This window comes from Rutidosis leptorrhynchoides, chromosome 7, assembly GCF_046630445.1.
Source record: "Rutidosis leptorrhynchoides isolate AG116_Rl617_1_P2 chromosome 7, CSIRO_AGI_Rlap_v1, whole genome shotgun sequence".
Lineage (NCBI taxonomy): Eukaryota > Viridiplantae > Streptophyta > Magnoliopsida > Asterales > Asteraceae > Rutidosis > Rutidosis leptorrhynchoides.
The window spans coordinates 131,558,437-131,582,056 of record NC_092339.1 but is presented as its reverse complement, the minus strand read 5'-3'; positions in this window follow the sequence as shown (position 1 = coordinate 131,582,056).

Sequence of the window (23,620 nt, the reverse complement as noted above, 5' to 3'; positions counted from 1 at the left end):
AAACTTCCCACGTTAACAAGTAAATTATTTGCTATTCCAACCGGGTGTTTAATGGTTTGGTCAAATGATTGAACACCTATTTTGGTTGGTTTTAATTTACCCATGCCTAATCTTTTGTATAAGGAAAGAGGCATAATATTTGCACTTGCTCCTAAATCTGCGAGTCCATTACATACAGCACCATCATTAAGCAAGCAAGAAATGATAAATTCACCTGGGTCTCCTGCTTTAGTAAGTCGAGTTGGTTTGTAAACCTTTTTTGGGTGTTCTTTTCTTGGTTCTTTCACTTCTATTTGAACTTCTTGTTCACATTTTTCTTCGTTTCTTGGAATGGGAGGTTTGTATAAGAATTCTTCTTCATCACTCAAATTTGACTCCTCCCTATATTCCAATTTTGATTTTTCATATGTTGTTGATAACATATTTATGTTTTCATTTTGAAGGTTTTCTTAGGTGGTGAAATTATGATTAACTTCATTGTCAACTTCCATCGGTCCATGTATGTAATGTTTAACTCTGTGACCATTAACTTTAAATTCAATCCCATTTGAATTTATTAATTCTACTGTTCCGTATGGAAAAACTCTTTTGACTATGAAAGGTCCAGACCATCTTGATTTCAATTTTCCAGGAAATAGCTTGAATCGTGAATTGAAAAGAAGAACTCTGTCTCCTTCTTTGAATTCTTTTGAACTTCTGATTCTTTTATCATGCCATTTCTTCGTTCTTTCCTTATAGATTAAGGAATTTTCATATGATTCATGTCTTAATTCTTCTAATTCGTTTAATTGACTTAACCGTAGACGTCCGGCTTCATGTAAATCAAGATTACATGTCTTCAAAGCCCAAAATGCTTTGTATTCAATTTCTACTGGAAGATGACATGCTTTTCCATAAACGAGTTTAAAAGGTGTGGTTCCAATTGGAGTTTTGTAGGCTGTTCTAAAAGCCCAGAGTGCATCCTCCAACTTAATGGACCATTCCTTCGGTTTTGATCCTACGGTTTTCTCTAGAATACGTTTTAAAGCTCGGTTGGTATTTTCAACTTGTCCACTTGTTTGTGGATGATATGCGGTGGAGATTTTATGAGTTACTCCATATCTTTTGAGAACTTTCTCAAGTTGATTATTACAGAAATGAGTACCCCGATCACTTATTAAAGCTTTCGGTGTTCCAAACCTTGCAAAAAGACGTTTTAAAAAATTGACTACAACTCGTGCATCGTTAGTTGGGAGAGCTTGTGCTTCCGCCCATTTAGATACATAATCAATGGCTACTAGAATGTAGAGATTATTATGAGATTTTGGAAATGGACCCATAAAGTCAATACCCCAAATGTCAAATACTTCACATACTTGAATGACATTTTGTGGCATTTCATCACGTTGACTTATTTTTCCGGCCCTTTGACATGCATCACAGGATTTGCAAAGAAGGTGTGCGTCTTTGTAAATTGTAGGCCAATAGAATCCAGCATCATAAACTTTTCTTGCTGTAAGTTGAGGCCCATAATGCCCTCCTGTTGGTCCTGTGTGACAATGGTTTAAGATTTTACTAGCTTCATCTCCGAATACACATCGGCGTATTATTCCATCTGGATAACTTTTAAACAAATGTGGATCTTCCCAGAAATAGTGTTTTATATCACTGAAGAATTTCTTTCGTTTTTGGTAGGATAATCATTTTTCAAGGAATCCACATACTAAGTAGTTTGCATAGTTTGCAAACCATGGAATTTCATTATAATCTATCTTCAATAGATATTCATCAGGAAAGTTGTCTTGTATGGCCGATTCATTTAGAACTTCTAATTCGGGATTTTCAAGACGAGAAAGATGATCAGCGGCGAGATTTTCTGCTCCTTTTTTATCTCGGATTTCAATATCGAACTCTTGTAAGAGTAAGATCCAACGGATTAATCATGGTTTAGTATCTTGTTTCGAAAATAGGTATGTAAGAGCAGAATGGTCGGTATAGACCACCGTTTTTGCTTGAACGAGATATGAACGAAATTTGTCAAAAGCAAAGACAATAGCAAGGAGTTCTTTTTCAGTAGTTGTATAATTCGTTTGTGCTCCTTGTAACGTCTTACTAGCATAATATATAGGTTGAAATCATTTTTCAATCCTTTGTCCTAAAACGGCTCCCATTGCAAAATCACTTGCATCGCACATAAGTTCAAACGGTAGATTCCAATTTGGTGTTATCATGATTGGCGCATTAGTGAGTTTTTCTTTAAGAATATTAAAAGATTTGATACATTCATCTGAAAAGATGAATGGAGCATCTTTTTCTAGGAGTTTATTCATAGGAGTGGCAATTTTAGAAAAATCTTTTATAAAACGTCGGTAAAAACCGGCATGCCCTAGAAAACTCCTAACTCCTCTAACATTGGTGGGATGTGAAAGTTTAGCAATTACATCTACTTTAGCTCTATCCACTTCAATTCCTTCCTTTGAGATTTTATGACCAAGAACGATGCCTTCTTTAACCATGAAATGGCATTTCTCCTAATTAAGAACTAGATTTGATTGTTCGCATCTAATAAGCATTCGTTCAAGATTAACTAGACATGTTTCAAATGTATCACCGAAGACTGAAAAGTCATCCATGAAAACTTCCATGCAATCTTCTATCATGTCGTGAAAAACCGCCATCATGCACCTTTGAAAGGTTGCAGGGGCGTTGCAAAGTCCAAATGGCATGCGTTTGTAAGCAAAAGTACCATAAGGGCACGTGAACGTGGTTTTCTCTTGATCCTCGGGTGCTATTGGAATTTGAAAATATCCGGAAAATCCATCAAGAAAACAATAGTAACTATTTCCGGCTAATCTTTCCAACATTTGATCAATGAAAGGTAAGGGAAAGTGATCTTTTCTGGTGGCGTCATTTAATTTTCTATAATCAATACAAATACGCCATCCTGTTACAGTTCTAGTAGGAATAAGCTCATTTTTCTCATTTGTAATGACAGTCATGCCACCCTTCTTAGGCACGCATTGAACTGGGCTTACCCATGGACTATCAGAGATTGGATAAATTAAACCTGCATCTAGCAGTTTAATAATTTCTTTCTTAACTACATCTTGCATATTAGGATTTGGTCTTCGTTGGCGTTGCACATACGTTTTATGACCTTCTTCCATAAGGATTTTATGTGTGCAATACGAAGGACTTATTCCTTTAATATCATGAATTTTCCATGCAATGGCTGGTTTATGAGCTTTCAACACAGAAATGAGTTGTGATTTCTCATTTTCAGCAAGAGAAGACGATATTATTACAGGTAATTCAGATTCACCATGTAAATAAGCGTATTCCAAATGGTTTGGAAGTGGCTTTAACTCTAATGTCGGAGGTTCTTCTATCGATGATTTATATCGATATCTGTCTTCTTCTTTTAGCATTTGAATTTCTTCTGTTGTTGGTTCATATCCATTAGCTATTAGTGTAGCTAACATTTCAGTTTCATCAATTGGTTCAATTCCTTCTCCTAAATAACATTCTCCTGTTCCTTGTAATTCTGGAAATTCTTCTAACAATTCTGCATGTGAATCTATAGTTTGAATATAATAACATGTATCTTCTGCAGATTGCGGTTGTTGCATAGCTCTATCAACTGAAAAGGTAACACTCTCGTCCTCTATACTTAGGGTCAGTTTCTTACCGAACACGTCTATCATTGCTTTAGCCGTGTTTAAGAATGGTCTTCCTAATATGAGAAGAACTTGAGAATCTTCTTCCATATCCAGAACAACAAAATCTACTGGAAATACTAAAGTACCAACTTTAACTAGCATGTTCTCCATTATCCCTCTAGGATATTTTATTGATCTATCGGCTAGTTGTATGCTTATTCGTGTTGGTTTCAATTCTCCAAGGTCTAGTTTAGTGTATAGTGAATACGGCATTAAATTTATACTAGCTCCTAAGTCTGCCAATGCTTCTATTGAACTAAGACTACCCAGAAAATATGGAATTGTGAAACTTCCTGGATCAGATAATTTTTCTGGTATCTTATTCAACAGCACTTAGCATTCATAGTAACAGCCGAGAGTTCTTCCATTTTCTTTCTATTCGAGATTAGATCTTTCAGAAATTTAGCATATCTAGGCATTCCTGAAATCACATCAATGAAAGGAAGATTTACATTTATCTGTTTAAACATATCCAAGAATTTGGATTGCTCGGCTTCAAGTCTTTCTTTTCTCATTTTACTAGGATAAGGAAGTGGTGGTTGGTATGGTTTAACATAAGGTTTAGCCTTAACTGTGTTATCTTCATTAACCTTTTTAACTACCGGTTCTTTTTCCTTATCTTGTTCAGGTTGTGGTTCTTGTGGAGTAGGAATAGCTTCATCAGAAATTACAGGTATTTCAGGTGGTTTAAGTGTTGTACCACTTCTTGTGGTAATAGCTTTAGCTGTTTCATTCCGAGGGTTAGCATTTGTATCACTAGGTAGACTTCCCGGTTTTCTTTCACCTATTAACCTTGCTAGGTTACTTACTTCTTGTTCCAAATTTTGAATAGAAGCTTGTTGATTTCTAAATGCTTGAGCATTTTGTTCATTGGTTTCTTTCTGAGATGTGAAAAACTGCGTTTGAGTTTCAACTAGCTTCGTCATCATATCTTCTAAATTTGGCTTTTTATCATCGGTTTGTGGTGGTTTGTTTTGAAAATTAGGTCTTTGCTGATTGTAAGTATTGTTGGATACTTGTTGATTGCTAGGACCTTGTTGGTTGTTGTATGGAATATTTCGGTTATAATTCTGGTTTTGATGGTAAATTGGTCTTGGCGGTTGATAATTATTCTGATAATTATTTCCAGGCCTTTGGTTTATATATAAAATATTCTCTCTTTGTTCCATTGTTAGTTCACTACTGAGACAATCTTTTGTCAAATGTGGTCCTCCACACTGCTCACAACTAATTCGTATTGAGTGGATATCTTTAGTCATCTTTTCCATTCGTCTCTCGACAGCATCTATCTTTGCGGAAATGGAATCTAAGTCATGACTAGAATCGGCTCTAGCTGCTTTAGATGATCTAACGATATCTTTTTCTTGGTGCCACTCATGTGAGTAGGAAGCAGTGTTATCAATAATTTTATAAGCATCAGTTTCTGTTTTCTTCATAATAGAACCACCAGCTGCTATATCGATGTCTTTCCTTGTAGTGATGTCGCAACTTTGGTAGAATATTTGTACTATTTGACAGGTGTCTAAACCATGTTGCGGACATCCTCTTAATAACTTTCCAAATCTTGTCCACGCCTCATATAGAGTTTCATTTGGTTTCTGTGTGAACGTAACAATTTCTCCTTGAAGTCTTACGGCTTTAGATGCAGGAAAGAATTGTTTAAGAAATTTTTCAGCTAAAACGTCCCATGTATCGATCGTCCCTTCAGGTAACGATTCCAACCAATCTTTGGCTTCTCCCTTTAAAGTCCAGGGAAATAACATGAGATATATCTGTTCATCCTCAACTTCTCGAATTTTAAATAGTGTGCAGATCCTATTAAAGGTACGAAGATGTTCATTTGGATCTTCCTTCGGCGCACCACTAAATTGGCATTGATTAGTCACCATGTGTAGAATTTGTCCTTTGATTTAATAATCTGGCGCATTAATATCAGGATGAGTAATTGCGTGACCTTGGCCAGTGCGTTTAGCTCTCATTTGGTCTTCCATACTTAAAGGTTCTGTTACTTCCATAATTGAATTTATTGAATCTGAATCACTAGAGGATTCTGATTTAATGGTTCGTTCCTCAACAATCTCTGTTTGAATGATTGGTGGTTCCGGAGGAAAAATTAATGGTTCAGGATCTATGAATCGTCCCTGAATATTCTCCGGATTCTCAATTGTGAGGTCGGGTTCATAAAAAATGGATTATCGGAAATTTGAATTGGAGTACTTGGTCGACTGGATGACGATTCTAAAGAAAAATCAACGGCGGTAATATTAGCTAGATGTCTTGATCGAGTTACAGGTGGTGAACGTACAAAAGGTGGTGAACCTCTTGCTCGGTGCATTTACTGAATATCCTATTAGTTTTTAAAAGGAAAGAAAAATTATATAAGTTATCCAATTAATAGACTTTTCTGATTTTGCCCACGTTTCGAATAGCCAAAAGATGCAGCAGAGGGGCAGGATTCGTTTGGTCTCAATATAATTGAGTACTGTTTGGCTCCAATAACCCGGTCCACGTACAAATCCAACTATTACTACGAACCAGAAAATTTTGATGTCTATCAATTTAACCACTTAAAATAAATTTTCGTAATTTTAAGAAATTTAGAGAAGAAGTAGAGAAAAAAAAATTCTAAGTCCTAAAAACTAGAATGTCGAGAAATAAGAAAGAAAAAGAGCGCGTCGAAAAAGGTCGAAAAAGAAAAGGGTTGAAAAATAAAAGGCGTCGAAAAATAAGAAAGAGAAAGAGTGACTTATAAAACTTAAAAACACTCGACTAACCCAACCTTATTACTATCACTAACTTAAAATTAAAATTGCAAATTGAGATTACTAATTGGAGTGATAATTGATACATAGGTAAAAGGCGTCGAAAAATAAAAATAAGAAAGTAGTGCGTCAAAACTTAAAAAGGAACTAAAAACTAAAATAAAATAAAAGTTGCGTCTAAAAATATTAAAGCTTACAAGAAAAACTATATCCCAAATGACAATATCTTAAAAAGGTACTAAAACTTAAAAAGGTGTCACAAAATTCTAGAGCATCTAGATCTTAGTCTAAAGAAAAAGCACTTAAGGGATTTTACGGCAAAGCCTAAAATTCTAGAAATAAAAATAACTATGGCAAAAACTATGGATTAAAACTAAATATGAGCGAAAAATACAAAAAATTACGCTAAAACAATTAAAAAGGTACAAAATATAAAAATACACTAAAAGTTGTAAAAATGTACAATTTTCATAAAAATATTATTTTTATATTATTTATTTTATAAAACTATTAATTTTACAATTTAATTAAACTAATTAAACAAAATAATAACTTAAATTAACTAAAACTTAAACTAAATAATAAATTAATTAACCCTAAATACTAATTAATTAATAATAATAATTAAAACTCCGTAATTAATGCAGTTAGGGTTTCTTTATGGCCCGTGTCAGACGGCTCCTCGAGTCGCGTTTGAACCAGTTCAATTTCTCCGCAAGTCGCGGAGGTTGCAGGTCCAAAAGAGGTGCAGGTCAAATTCGACAGGTCAGTTTTTTTTTATTTATTTTTAATTAATATATTTATATAAATTTAATAAAACTTATATTTTAAAAACTAAAATAGAAATAAAATACTTTATAATTTTATAAAAATCTTAAAAATAGATTTATATATATATATATATTTTTTTCGGTTTTTTTTGTTTTAAATAAAAACAAAATATTTAAATAAAACTTATATTTTTATAAAATAAAAATAAAGAAACTTTATAAAACTTAAATATTTAACAAACTCTTAAAAATATTTATATTTTTGTTTTTCTTTTTATATTTTCGAATATTTAAAATGTATTTTTACAAAAACGTATTTTTATAAAAGTAAACTAAAAATAAAAATCCTTTTTTTTATATTAGCGTTGCGCTTCCGGCTTTTAAGCAAGAAATCGATTCCCCGGCAGCGGCGCCAAAAATACTTGATAGTTAAAGCTAAGGGGTATAAAATACTATTAAATTTTATAAGAAAATACTATTAAATACGATACAATTTTACACAAGATATTTATTTATTTATAGAATGGATATACTTAAACCTTGCTACAACACTTATAGGCAGTGTACCTAATCGTACAGTAGTGTAGTTTTTAGTAAGTCCGGTTCGTTCACAGGGAATCTTTAAACAAAGCTTAACGCAATATTAGTTTTAATTTATAAAAATACAAATATATAAATAAGTAATATTATTATTATAAAGGGGGTTTTTACCGTTTAATGACCGGTTTGTTGATTTTTAAAACTTTAGTCGCAGTTAAAACCTAATGTAAAATATTAAAAATAAATAAAAGAATAAATTTAAAGCGTAAAGTAAATAACGATAATGAAATTGCGATAAATAAAAGTGCGATAAAATAAAATTGCGATAATTAAAAAGTACGATAATTAAAAGTGCAATTAAATATAAAATAAAGGAAATTAAATATGAAATAAAAGAATTATGCTTATTTAAACTTCCGTAATCATGATGTTTGACGTGTTGATTTTAGTTTTATGCCCATGGGTTAATTGTTCTTTGTCCTGGATTATTTAATATGTCCATATGGATTTGTCCATAATAGTCCATCAGTCATAAATATAAAGAGCGAAAGCCTTCGTCAAATTATTCTTATTCCCGAAGTCGAATATTCCAACTAATTGGGGATTCGAATTGTAACAAGGTTTTAATACTTTATTTAATGAATACACCAGGTTATCGACTGCGTGTAAACCAAGGTTTTACTACTTTGTTAACAATTACACCAATTACCCTTGAATGTAATTCACCCCTGTTTCAACAAGTCTATTAACTATTAATCCAGTTCTGTATCCGGTAAAATGAATAATTATTGGTATTTATAGATATCTCGCCCACCGTACCCAGTCAAGCGTATGTGGTTATATATAAATACGTCAAATTATAAGTTTATATATTAAATTAACAAGGTATTGTTTAGTTAATATAAAACCCATTAATAGCCCATAGTCTAATTTCCACAAATGTCGTTCTTTTATCCAAACTCCAATTATGGTACAAAGCCCAATTACCTAATTTTAATATTTTTAGCCCAACATCATGATTACTTCGGTATTAAATAAGCATAATAATAACTTAGCTGCGAGACATTAAATTAAAAAGGTTGAACATAACTTACAATGATTAAAAATAGCGTAGCATTACACGGACAGAATTTCGACTTACACCCTTACAACATTCGCTACCATACCCTTATTATTAGGATTTAAAGTTAAAATTAAAATTAAAATATAAATATAAATATTTACATATACATATATAGAGAGAGAGATTGATTTTATGGATATTTTTACGATCAGAATGCGCGAGCTTTATAGGCAGTTTCATAATTTGGGGCTCCGCGACTCGCGGCCTTTTTCCTCTTCGAACTCCGCAAGTCGCGGAGTTCGTAAAACCAGCTCACACCATTTTGTCTTTTAATTTGCCGACGGTTTATAATATATTATATAATATATAAATAATTATAAGAATTATTTAAATATTATATTATATTTATGTGCATAGTTGACTTGTAATTTTCAGTCCGTTGCGTCGAGCATTGAGAGTTGACCCTGGTCCCGGTTCCGGATTTTCGAACGTCCTTGCGTACAATTTAATATCTTGTACTTTGCGTTTTGAATCTTGTACTCTTGTAATTTCGAGACGTTTCTTATCAATAATTGGAACCTCTTTGATTGTATTTTGTACTTTTGAGCTTTTTGGTCGTTTGCGTCTTCAATTCGTCGAATCTATCTTTTGTCTTCACCTTTTATTATTTAAACGAATATTACTTGTAAATAGGACAACTTCAACTAAAAGCTTGTCTTTCTTGAGGAATAATGCTATAAAATATATGTTCGTTTTTAGCATTATCATATGTCGTACATTATAATTATTAAAAAGTCAATAAGATATATAATTGATAGTATTGTATTTGTAATATTAATATTATTACCATTGGTTTCACTATTATTATTCAATATTAGTATCATTATCATTACTAATTCTATTGTTATTATTATTATTATTATCTGTTTCATTAATATTAGATATTAAAATTTTATAATTAAAGTTATTACGACCCTTTATATATTTAATATACAGATATATATAAATATATATGAAATTTGATATAAATTATTATATTATCAAACTTACTAACATTATTATTATCAACAACATTATGATAAGTAGTATTATTATTAATATTAATAAACATATTATTATTATCATTTTATTATGATTGTTATTAGATATTATTATTAAGAATTATTATTATTATAAATTCTTATCATTATTAGCAATTAAAATTATCATTATTGTTAGTATTAATATTGTTATATTATTATTTGTCATTTATTACTATTAGTCTTTATTAATAATGTTATTACTAATAATAGTATTATTAGTATTGTTAGTTTATTTATATTAATAGTATTAATTAATATAACTATACTAGTTGATTATCAAAATTTAAGAATTAGAGATATATATATACAGTTATATATATATAAACACCTATATATAGATATATATATAAGATATACAGATATTTACATCTAAAGACATAGTCAGATATATGAATATGAATTATATAAATAAATATTGAATTATGTATACAGACATATATATATATATACATGTAAATACAATTAAATACAATTATAATTACAGAAAAATTCGTGATCGGTTTCAATATGTTCCCAAGCTGTAGCGGAGTCGATTTCAGTCTCCTAATACCAACAATAATCTGTTAGCGATCCTTTTCAGCTTTTTATTTTTTTATTTATTATTTTGTACCCGATGATTCTTCATGTCGAGGTTATATGCTATAAAACAATTGAGTTACTCAACGTTATTCAATAAGTCATCCAATTTTTCCATTGTCATTATCACATAAAGCTATTACAGCTGTTATACGAATTGAATTTAACAGAAATTTAAATAGAAAACCAGAAACTGCCCCTGTTCGTGCTATATTTTTTCTTAACTCAAATTTGAATTCCATTACAAAATCCATAAATGTAGAAGGGTTAGGAATCGTCCACACAAAACACTTGTAAAGTTTCAGATTCCAATTCATTCTATCGAGTTCCAATTGTCGAGTCAAAGATTAATTTCAAAAAGTCAACCAGTTTGTTCATGAAGAAATTCAAATTCGTTTTGAGGTTTTTGGATCAATTGATCAGTCCTAAAGTTTCTAGGAACAATTTAACACTTTTTTCATGTTGAAGGTATAGTCTAAAACGTGCTAGAATTCATAATCAAAGTTTGAGTTTCTTTTGTTCATCGTGGTGTTACTGCTACTGCTTACGATTATCTATTTTTTTTTCTTTCCCCTCTGATTAGTTCAAATTAACCACAGCCGAGTTATCCTGTTTCAAATTCCAAATCCTAAAATAATTAGTTCTTTGTTGTTATGGTATACCTCTGGTCGACTACGTTTGGAGAAGGAAGAGAAGAAGGTTATGAATTACGAGTTAAATAAATTTAAACTGAAATATAAAACAGAAAAACAACGGGCAGAGCAGTGGTTAGCATGTTTGTGAGTATTCGAGAGGTATCGGGTTCGAGTCTCGTCATTGACAATTCTTTTTAGAAATGCGTTTTCAAATGGTATATACTTTTACTTCATTTCCTTTATCATTATAATCATTATTATTATTATTGTTATTATAATTATTATTATTAATAACAATATAGTTATAATTATTATCATTAATATCATTACTTAGATTATTATTATTATTAGTATTATAATTACTAGTAGTATAAATTAATACTTATAATTATTATTAGGATTGAAGAAAGTGAATTATTATTAATGTTATGATTACTAATATTATTAACATTTCAAAGTATTAACATTTAGTATTATTATTATTATTATTATTATTATTATTATTATTATTATTATTATTATTATTATTATTATTATTATTATTATTATTATTATTATTATTATTATTATTATTATTATTATTATTATGACTAAGATTATTATTATTTTTATATTACCATTAAAATTGTTATTATCATCATTGTTGTTCGTATCAATATCAATAAAAGTATTTTTATTAAGATTTTAGAATTATCAGTATTATTAAAATAAGTATGATTATCATTATGATTGTGATAATTTATATTATTATTATGAAAATGATACAAAGTATTATCATTTTCATTAGTACTTGTATCATTTATGATTATTAGTATTATCATTATGTTAACAAACAAAAGATGGTTATATACAAAAAATATATTTAGTACAAAAACTTAACTATATTAATATTGTATTTATTTAAAATATATAAATTGACATATATAAGTATTAATATAAATAATTATATCACTAATAATAATATATAGATTTATTCAATTACAGGTATACGTTTTATATATATATATATATATATATATATATATATATATATATATATATATATATATATATATATATATATATATATATATATATATATATATATATATATATATATATATATATATATATATATATATATATATATAATATAGGTTCGTGAATCCGAGGACAACCCTGCATTTGTTCAAATATCGTCATATGTATTTTTACTACAACATACAGTACTGTGAGTTTCATTTGCCTTTTTACCCTTTATATTTTTGGGCTGAGAATACATGCGCAATTTTTATAACTGTTTTACGAAATAGACACAAGTAATTGAAACTACATTATATGGTTAAATAATCGAAATTGAATATGCCCCTTTTTATTAAGTCTGGTAATCTAAGAATTAGGGAACAGACACCCTATTTGACGCGAACTCTAAAGATAGATCTATTGAGCCCAACAAGCCCCATCCAAAGTATCGAATGCTTTAGTACTTCAAAATGTATATCATGTCCGAAGGAGGATCCCGGAATGATGGGGATATTCTTATATGCATATTGTGAATGTCGATTACCAGGTGTTCAATCCATATGAATGATATTTTTGTCTCTATGCATGGGACGTATGTTTATGAGAAATGGAAATATGAAATCTTGTGGTCTATTAAAAATAATGAAATGATTATTTATGTTTAACTAATGAACTCACCAACCTTTTGGTTGACACTTGAAAGCATGTTTATTCTCAGGTATGAAAGAAATCTTCCGCTGTGCATTTGCTCACTTTAAAGATATTACTTGGAGTCATTCATGACATATTTCAAAAGACGTTGCATTCGAGTCATTGAGTTCATCAAGATTATTATTAAGTCAATTATAGTTAGATATATTATGAAATGGTATGCATGCCGTCAACTTTCGATGTAATGAAAGGTTGTCTTTTCAAAAACGAATGCTATGTTTGTAAAATGTATCATATAGAGGTCAAGTACCTCTCGATGTAATCAACTGTTGTGAATCGTTTATAATCGATATGGACTTCGTCCGGATGGATTAGGACGGGTCTCTACAGTTGGTATCAGAGCGGTGGTCTTAGTGAACCGGGTCTGCATTAGTGTGTTTAACTGATAAGTCGTTAGGATGCATTAGTGAGTCTGGACTTCGACCGTGTTTGCATGTCAAAAGTTTTGCTTATCATTTTTGTCGGAAATCATTTGCTTATCATCCTTAGTAAATTACCTGTTTATTATTCTTAGTCTAGACACATCTTACTGCATTGATTGCATGAATAGTGTATAGACCAAATCCATATCTTAGCGTATCTGTCACTGTAGACTTTATCTGACACGTTTCCTTAATTTTCTTCGTAATTCACGGGATCTTTGGAGGTATGTATAGATATTCTATATATAATTAGAATATCATTCGATATTTGAAAATCATTTCATATCAAAACCCTGTAACTGATCATGAGACATGGATCCTACACCTAGCTTGGATTCCATTAATTCCGGAAGCGATTTCGAAATGTATATTGAAGCAGACTCCGAAGTCAATGAACCAGAAGTGCATCAACCATTTAATTATTTTTCTTTCTGGAGAAGATGGGGGTGGGTTCGAGACTTACTCACTCGATGGAGAAATGAAGAAGGCGAGCCCTACCGCGAACCAAACTTACCTCCTAACATCGGAGAAAATGATGTACTCACCGGTGAACCTATGCGCAACACTGTATTCACCCTTCTTGCTAAATTTTTCCACCTCGAAGGTCGCGTTACTGCAATCTCAGAAAATATTCAACCTCTACTTCCGAATACAAATCGAAGGAGAATATTAAAAGAAGTTAGGGAACTTCGAATTGATAATCAAGATCTATCGAATCAGATGGGTGGATGGATAGAAATGATAGAAGGTAGGATAGAAACCCTGACAAGAATGGTGCGTGATCTACAAGTTATACTTACCACACCAATATCATCACCAACCACAACACTAATAACACTGGTAGCACCGACAGCAACAGTACCACCATCAGCAGCACCAGCAGCATAACCAGTACCAACAACAACAACATTATCACCCGTCTCAACCTCGTAATCTATATCTCAAGCATAATCATCGTTCTACGAATCGTTCTACATAAACTATCTTCGTCCTTCATGGCGATTATGTAATCTCTAATGTTTTAGAGATTATGTACTCTAGTTCTAGCCGCAAATCTAATGAGTTTAATATCACAATGACTCATTAAATCCATGATTACGTCTAAAGAAAATATATATGTATATATGTTTTCATAAGAATGGTAATTAAAAGCTGTATTGTACAAACTGCTAATGATGAAAATATTTGAACGGGTAGGTAATACCCGAGGAAATATTTATAATCCACATTAATAAGTTACACTGTACATTCTTTGAATCTGATTCAACGATAATTTACTATCTACTTACATCCACAGATATACGAATCCGATCACCACAGAATAACTATATTCATCCAATTTCATATTTGGATTTTGACCTATCATAATCCAACAAGTGGCATAATGAAGAAAACATTTGACATAATAAAATTTGTTAGAAACAAAAAAATTAACTATGAGAAATTTTGTTAAGAATTCACGCTAACTGTTCCTAGCTAATTGTTCCCAGCTAACTGATTACACTTTATTTATCGCAATTTAATTATCGTAATTTACATTCTCGCAATTTTATTTATCGTCATTTAATTATTGTTATTTACTTTACGCATTTTATTTATTGTCATTTAATTTCTGTATTTATTTTACGCACTTTAAATATCGGGACACATATACAAGGTTTTGACTTATCATATCGACGCATCTATATATATTATTTGGAATAACCATAGACACTCTATATGCAGTAATGATCGAGTTCTCTATACAGGGTTGAGGTTTATTCTATAATAATATATATACTTTGAGTTGTGATCGAGTCTGAGACATGTACACGGGTCACGAAACGTATTAATTAATTCGAATATTATAAACTGTATACGAATTATTGAATTAGTAACTGTGGATTGCTAACTGTGGACTACCCACTTTGGATAATTAAAATGAATTAAAATATTGATTATAACATATGAAACTAAACGATTCTTAAAGTTACCACTTGATTTCATCTTAAACCTCATTTGTATCTTGACGATTACAATCTGCGTTCAAACCTTTCATGATTCTTGAAAACACCTCAATCGATAGGATGAATCAACCGCACTTCATCTACGGAAGGAAAGATTTATGCATATAGTTATGCACCCGAGAAACTCTCGGCAACTGAGTAAAAGTTTAACACGTAGCCGCGTCAGATCCTTTGGCATTTATTAGCAAAAATAACTTTGCGATCCCTTTTCAAAGTAGCCAATTTTGTCACAGCTCCAGCAAGTCAACTTCGACTTTTCATTCGAAGCAGCCTTACTATAATTCTGATATATACAATTACCCTTTTGATACCGGAGAATTCTTTTATATTCCACCACATTACCAGCAAATGTACCAGCAACCTTGTCGCTCCTTAGTTTAAATCCCTCCGACAAATCACTATATTTATCAATGGAAGTCTCGTCATGTACTCATCCGCATCTTGCAACGAGAACTGCCATAACAATTATCGGGAATTAGCAATCAGTACTTTAAAAACTCACAGCATATCTACATCAACAGTTATATGTATTCCATTTATCTCTTAGAACTATGATCTTCTATTCTGAAATTCTGAAAAGCAACCAGTCTGTGAATTAATGCTCTGCATTTTGAAAAGTTGAATGAAGCAACAAAAACTGTAAACGACCTCAACAGCCAAAAGTTGATGATAAAGAATTGAATATTGGCAAAGCTCAGAAAAAGTTTGAAACTGAAAAACTAAGTGAGCAAACTACGAAGGAGCCTCTGAACAAATCACAAGGACTAAACTTGTACATTAAGAATCCTGATGATTCTGTTTCTGATGAAATTTTTATCGAATACCTTGCTTCTGACTCCAAACTCTTGAGGACAAATTTTCTTCACCATCCTCCGATATTAGAAATTCAAAGATATTATCGTATCTTTCATTATAAATATTCTCCATATTTCTGGAAATATTTTCATAACTATTCTTATCAGAAATCATTTATCTCTTCGTACTATCAATGTTACATCATATAGAAACTGTTAGTTTCTATATTCTGTAAACTTTCGAGCTTAAAATATGAATGTTATTGAAGTAATGTTGGGAACTGAAGCATGAGTTAGTATAATATAATGACACTTGATCAACGTGATTATATTATAGTAAGTCATGCTGAGTTTCTAATGGAACGTGATGATTCACAGATCATAACGTCATCATGTGCCATGTTACATAACTCTTTCATTCTACTTAACTTCTGAACATATCAAGAAAATATATTTTTGATAGTTCTATTCTCAGTGATTCTGGTAATTTCACAAATCAAATCGTGCTATTACGTTCTTCCTCGTTTAGGACATTAAGTTCATTTTGAAACTTCATACCTACGAATTCTGGACCGTTACTTGCTTTACTAGAGGTCGAGAAAATAATAAAAAGGCAAAGAGCTCCGATATATAAGGAAAAATATAAAGCCCAACAACAACACCGAAATTACAAACTGTGGATATCAGTGCGTATAGCAATATAAAAACACGGGAGGATTATAAATACAATAATCCCTAGAGCATAGTAGAAATAAACAGATTCTTCCGGTGGGAGTTGGAAAAGAAGAACGATCATTGCGATAGTCAGAATAAGAACAAGGATTAGAACCGGATTAAGCATTATTATAATCTTTTGAATATATAAACTGGGAAAGAAGGTATAGAAGTGGTGGAAACTAATGGAACGAAAAAGGTAAATTTATAATGGAAATATCAGACAGAGTAATCGAAACAGATCACCGTATTTAATTAGAGAGATCTTAATTTCCTTATTCGCCGAAGGATCAGATCTAATAGATTTCCAAGATTTTCTTTTAAATCCCTTGAATTCCGGAATTCAACCAAGGTAACGTCAAAAGTTAAAACGAAACTTCATTTATTCATTTCACTCTTTTGTGCTAGCTTCATTAGTGCTCTTCGAATAATCGAATTATTTTATCTGTATCATTCAATAATGATAAAACTCTATTTATCAGCTCATATTCGTCAGGAAAACATATTTATTGTTAGTCATGACGACTTCACTCAAATTTCGGGACGAAATTTCTTTAACGGGTAGGTACTGTGATGACCCGGGAATTTCCGACCAAATTTAAACTTGATCTTCATATGATTTCGACACGATAAGCAAAGTTTGTTAAATTAAATCTCAAGAATTTTAAACGATGTTCATATATTCAATTGACCTTCGACCAGTCCCGACGATTCACGAACAAATTTTGTAAATAAATATGTAAATATATGTGTATAAATAAAATCTATAAGTAAGTAGTATTATATATGTCGTACATTATAATTATTAAAAAGTCAATAAGATATATAATTGATAGTATTGTATTTGTAATATTAATATTATTACCATTGGTTTCACTATTATTATTCAATATTAGTATCATTATCATTATTAATTCTATTGTTATTATTATTATCTGTTTCATTAATATTAGATATTAAAATTTTATAATTAAAGTTATTACGACCCTTTATATATTTAATATACAGATATATATAAATATATATGAAATTTGATATAAATTATTATATTATCAAACTTACTAACATTATTATTATCAACAACATTATGATAAGTAGTATTATTATTAATATTAATAAACATATTATTGTTATCATTTTATTATGATTGTTATTAGATATTATTATTAAGAATTATTATTATTATAAATTCTTATCATTATTAGCAATTAAAATTATCATTATTGTTAGTATTAATATTGTTATATTATTATTTGTCATTTATTACTATTAGTCTTTATTAATAATGTTATTACTAATAATAGTATTATTAGTATTGTTAGTTTATTTATATTAATAGTATTAATTAATATAACTATACTAGTTGATTATCAAAATTTAAGAATTAGAGATATATATATATATATATATATATATATACAGTTATATATATATAAACACCTATATATAGATATATATAAGATATACAGATATTTACATCTAAAGACATAGTCAGATATTTGAATATGAATTATATAAATAAATATAGATAATTATGTATACAGACATATATATATACATGTAAATACAATTAAATACAATTATAATTACAGAAAAATTCGTGATCTATTTCAATATGTTCCCAAGCTGTAGCGGAGTCGATTTCAGTCTCCTAATACCAACAATAATCTGTTAGCAATCCTTTTCAGCTTTTTATTTTTTTATTTATTATTTTGTACCCGATGATTCTTCATGTCGAGGTTATATGCTATAAAACAATTGAGTTACTCAACGTTATTCAATAAGTCATCCAATTTTTCCATTGTCATTATCACATAAAGCTATTACAGCTGTTATACGAATTGAATTTAACAGAAATTTAAATAGAAAACCAAAAACTGCCCCTGTTCGTGCTATATTTTTTTCTTAACTCAAATTCGAATTCCATTACAAAATCCATAAATGTAGAAGGGTTAGGAATCATCCACACAAAACACTTGTAATGTTTCAGATTCCAATTCATTAAATCGAGTTTCAATTGTCGAGTCAAAGATTAATTTCAAAAAGTCAACCAGTTTGTTCATGAAGAAATTCAAATTCGTTTTGAGGTTTTTGGATCAATTGATCAGTCCTAAAGTTTCTAGGAACAATTTAACAGTTTTTTCATGTTGAAGGTATAGTCTAAAACGAGCTAGAATTCATAATCAAAGTTTGAGTTTCTTTTGTTCATCGTGGTGTTACTGCTACTGCTTACGATTATCTATTTTTTTTCTTTCCCCTCTGATTAGTTCAAATTAACCACAGCCGAGTTATCCTGTTTCAAATTCCAAATCCTAAAATAATTAGTTCTTTGTTGTTATGGTATACCTCTGGTCGACTACGTTTGGAGAAGGAAGAGAAGAAGGTTATGAATTACGAGTTAAATAAATTTAAACTGAAATATAAAACAGAAAAACAACGGGCAGAGCAGTGGTTAGCGTGTTTGTGAGTATTCGAAAGGTATCGGGTTCGAGTCTCGTCATGGGCAATTCTTTTTAGAAATGCGTTTTCAAATGGTATATACTTTTACTTCATTTCCTTTATCATTATAATCATTATTATTATTATTGTTATTATAATTATTATTATTAATAACAATATTGTTATAATTATTATCATTATTATCATTACTTAGATTATTATTATTATTAGTATTATAATTACTAGTAGTATAAATTAATACTTATAATTATTATTAGGATTGAAGAAAGTGAATTATTATTAATGTTATGATTACTAATATTATTAACATTTCAAAGTATTAACATTTAGTATTATTATTATTATTATTATTATTATTATTATTATTATTATTATTATTATTATTATTATTATGACTAAGATTATTATTATTATTATATTACCATTAAAATTGTTATTATCATCATTGTTATTCGTATCAATATCAATAAAAGTATTTTTATTAAGATTTTAGAATTATCAGTATTATTAAAATAAGTATGATTATCATTATGATTGTGATAATTTATATTATTATTATGAAAATGATACAAAGTATTATCATTTTCATTAGTACTTGTATCATTTATGATTATTAGTATTATCATTATGTTAACAAACAAAAGATGGTTATATACAAAAAATATATTTAGTACAAAAACTTAACTATATTAATATTGTATTTATTTAAAATATATAAATTGACATATATAAGTATTAAAATAATGAAATGATTATTTATGTTTAATTAATGAACTCACCAACCTTTTGGTTGACACTTGAAAGCATGTTTATTCTCAAGTATGAAAGAAATCTTCCGCTGTGCATTTGCTCACTTTAAAGATATTACTTGGAGTCATTCATGACATATTTCAAAAGACGTTGCATTCGAGTCATTGAGTTCATCAAGATTATTATTAAGTCAATTATAGTTAGATATATTATGAAATGGTATGCATGCCGTCAACTTTCGATGTAATGAAAGGTTGTCTTTTCAAAAACGAATGCTATGTTTGTAAAATGTATCATATAGAGGTCAAGTACCTCGCAATGTAATCAACTGTTGTGAATCATTTATAATCGATATGGACTTCGTTCGGATGTATTAGGACGGGTCTCTACAGTTGGTATCAGAGTAGTGGTCTTAGTGAACCAGGTCTACATTAGTGTGTCTAACTGATAAGTAGTTAGAATGCATTAGTGAGTCTGGACTTCGACCGTGTCTGCATGTCAAAAGTTTTGCTTATCATCCTTAGTAAATTACCTATTTATTACTGCATTGATTGCATGAATAGTATATAGACAAAATCCATATCTTAGTGTATCTGTCACTGTAGACTTTATCTGACACGTTTTCTTAATTTTCTCCGTAATTCACGGGATTTTTGGAGGTATGTATAGATATTCTATATATAATTAGAATATCATTCGATATTTGAAAATCATTTCATATCAAAACACTGTAACTGATCATGAGAGATGGATCCTACACCTAGCTTGAATTCCATTAATTCCGGAAGCGATTTCGAAATGTATATTGATGCAGACTCCGAAGTCAATGAACCAGAAGTGCCTCAACCATTTAATTATTTTTCTTTCTGGAGAAGATGGGGGTGGGTCCGAGACTTACTCACTCGATGGAGAAATGAAGAAGGCGAGCCCTACCGCGAACCAAACTTACCTCCTAACATCGGAGAAAATGATGTACTCACCGGTGAACCTATGCGCAACACTGTATTCACCCTTCTTGCTAAAGTTTTCCACCTCGAAGGTCGCGTTACTGCAATCTCAGAAAATATTCAACCTCTACTTCCGAATACAAATCGAAGGAGAATATTAAAAGAAGTTAGGGAACTTCGAATTGATAATCAATATCTATCGAATCAGATGATTGGATGGATAGAAATGATAGAAGGTAGGATAGAAACCCTGACAAGAATGGTGCGTGATCTACAAGTTATACTTACCACACCAATATCATCACCAACCACAACAACAATAACACTAGTAGCACCGACAGCAACAGTACCACCATCAGCAGCACCAGCAGCATAACCAGTACCAACAACAACAACATCATCACCCGTCTCAACCTCGTAATCTATATCTCAAGCATAATCATCGTTCTACGAATCGTTCTACATAAACTATCTTCGTCCTTCATGGCGATTATGTAATCTCTAATGTTTTAGAGATTATGTACTCTAGTTCTAGCCGCAAATCTAATGAGTTTAATATCACAATGACTCATTAAATCCATGATTACGTCTAAAAAAAAATATATATGTATATATGTTTTCATAAGAATGGTAATTAAAAGCTGTATTGTACAAACTGCTAATGATGAAAATATTTGAACGGGTAGGTAATACCCGAGGAAATATTTATAATCCCCATTAATAAGTTACACTGTACATTCTTTGAATCGGATTCAACGATAATTTACTATTCTACTTACATCCACAGATATACGAATCCGTTCACCACAGAATAACCATATTCATCCAATTTCATATTTGGATTTTGACCTATCATAATTCAACAAGTGGCATAATGAAGAAAACATTTGACATAATAAAATTTGTTAGAAACAAACAAATTAACTATGAGAAATTTTGTTAAGAATTCACGCTAACTGTTCCTAGCTAATTGTTCCCAGCTAACTGATTACACTTTATTTATCGCAATTTAATTATCGCAATTTACATTCTCGCAATTTTATTTATCGTCATTTAATTTCTGTTATTTACTTTATGCATTTTATTTATTGTCATTTAATTTCTGTATTTATTTTACGCACTTTAAATATCGGGACACATATACAAGGTTTTTACATATCATATCGACGCATCTATATATATTATTTGGAATAACCATAGACACTCTATATGTAGTAATGATCGAGTTCTCTATATAGGGTTGAGGTTTATTCTATAATAATATATATACTTTGAGTTGTGATCGAGTATGAGACATGTACACGGGTCACGAAACGTATTAATTAATTAGAATATTATAAACTGTATACGAATTATTGAATTAGTAACTGTGGATTGCTAACTGTGGACTACCCACTTTGGACAATTAAAATGAATTAAAATATTGATTATAACATATGAAACTAAACGATTCTTCAAGTTGCCACTTGATTTCATCTTAAACCTCATTTGTATCTTGACGATTACAATCTGCGTTCAAACCTTTCATGATTCTTGAAAACACCTCAATCGATAGGATGAATCAACCGCACTTCATCTACGGAAGGAAAGATTTATGCATATGCACCTGAGAAACTCTCGGTAACTGAGTAAAAGTTTAACACGTAGCCGCGTCAGATCCTTTGGCATTTATTAGCAAAAATAACTTTGCGATCCCTTTTCAAAGTAGCCAATTTTGTCACAGCTCCAGCAAGTCAACTTCGACTTTTCATTCGAAGTAGCCTTACTATAATTTCGATATATACAATTACCCTTTTGATACCGGAGAATTCTTTTATATTCCACCACATTACCAGCAAATGTACCAGCAACCTTGTCGCTCCTTAGTTTAAATCCCTCCGACAAATCACTATATTTATCTATGGAAGTCTCGTCATGTACTCATCCGCATCTTGCAACGAGAACTGCCATAACAATTACCGGGAATCAGCAATCAGTACTTTAAAAACTCACAGCATATCTACATTAACAGTTATATGTATTACATTTATCTCTTAGAACTATGATCTTCTATTCTGAAATTCTGAAAAGCAACCAGTATGTGAATTAATGCTCTGCATTTTGAAAAGTTGAATGAAGCAACAAAAACTGTAAACGAGCTCAACAGCCAAAAGTTGATGATAAAGAATTGAATATTGGCAAAGCTCAGAAAAAGTTTGAAACTGAAAAACTAAGTGAGCAAACTACGAAGGAGCCTCTAAACAAATCACAAGGACTAAACTTGTACATTAAGAATCCTGATGATTCTGTTTCTGATAAAATCTTTAGCGAATACCTTGCTTCTGACTCCAAACTCTTGAGGACAAATTTTCTTCACCATCCTCCGATATTAGAAATTCAAAGATATTATCGTATCTTTCATTATAAATATCCTCCATATTTCTGGAAATATTTTCATAACTATTCTTATCAGAAATCATTTATCTCTTCGTACTATCAATGTTACATTATATAGAAACTGAAATGTCCCGTTCTTATTGATTAAAAACGTTCCATATTAATTGATTTCGTTGCGAGGTTTTGACCTCTATATGAGACGTTTTTCAAAGACTGCATTCATTTTAAAACAAACCATAACCTTTATTTCATCAATAAAGGTTTAAAAAGCTTTACGTAGATTATCAAATAATGATAATCTAAAATATCCTG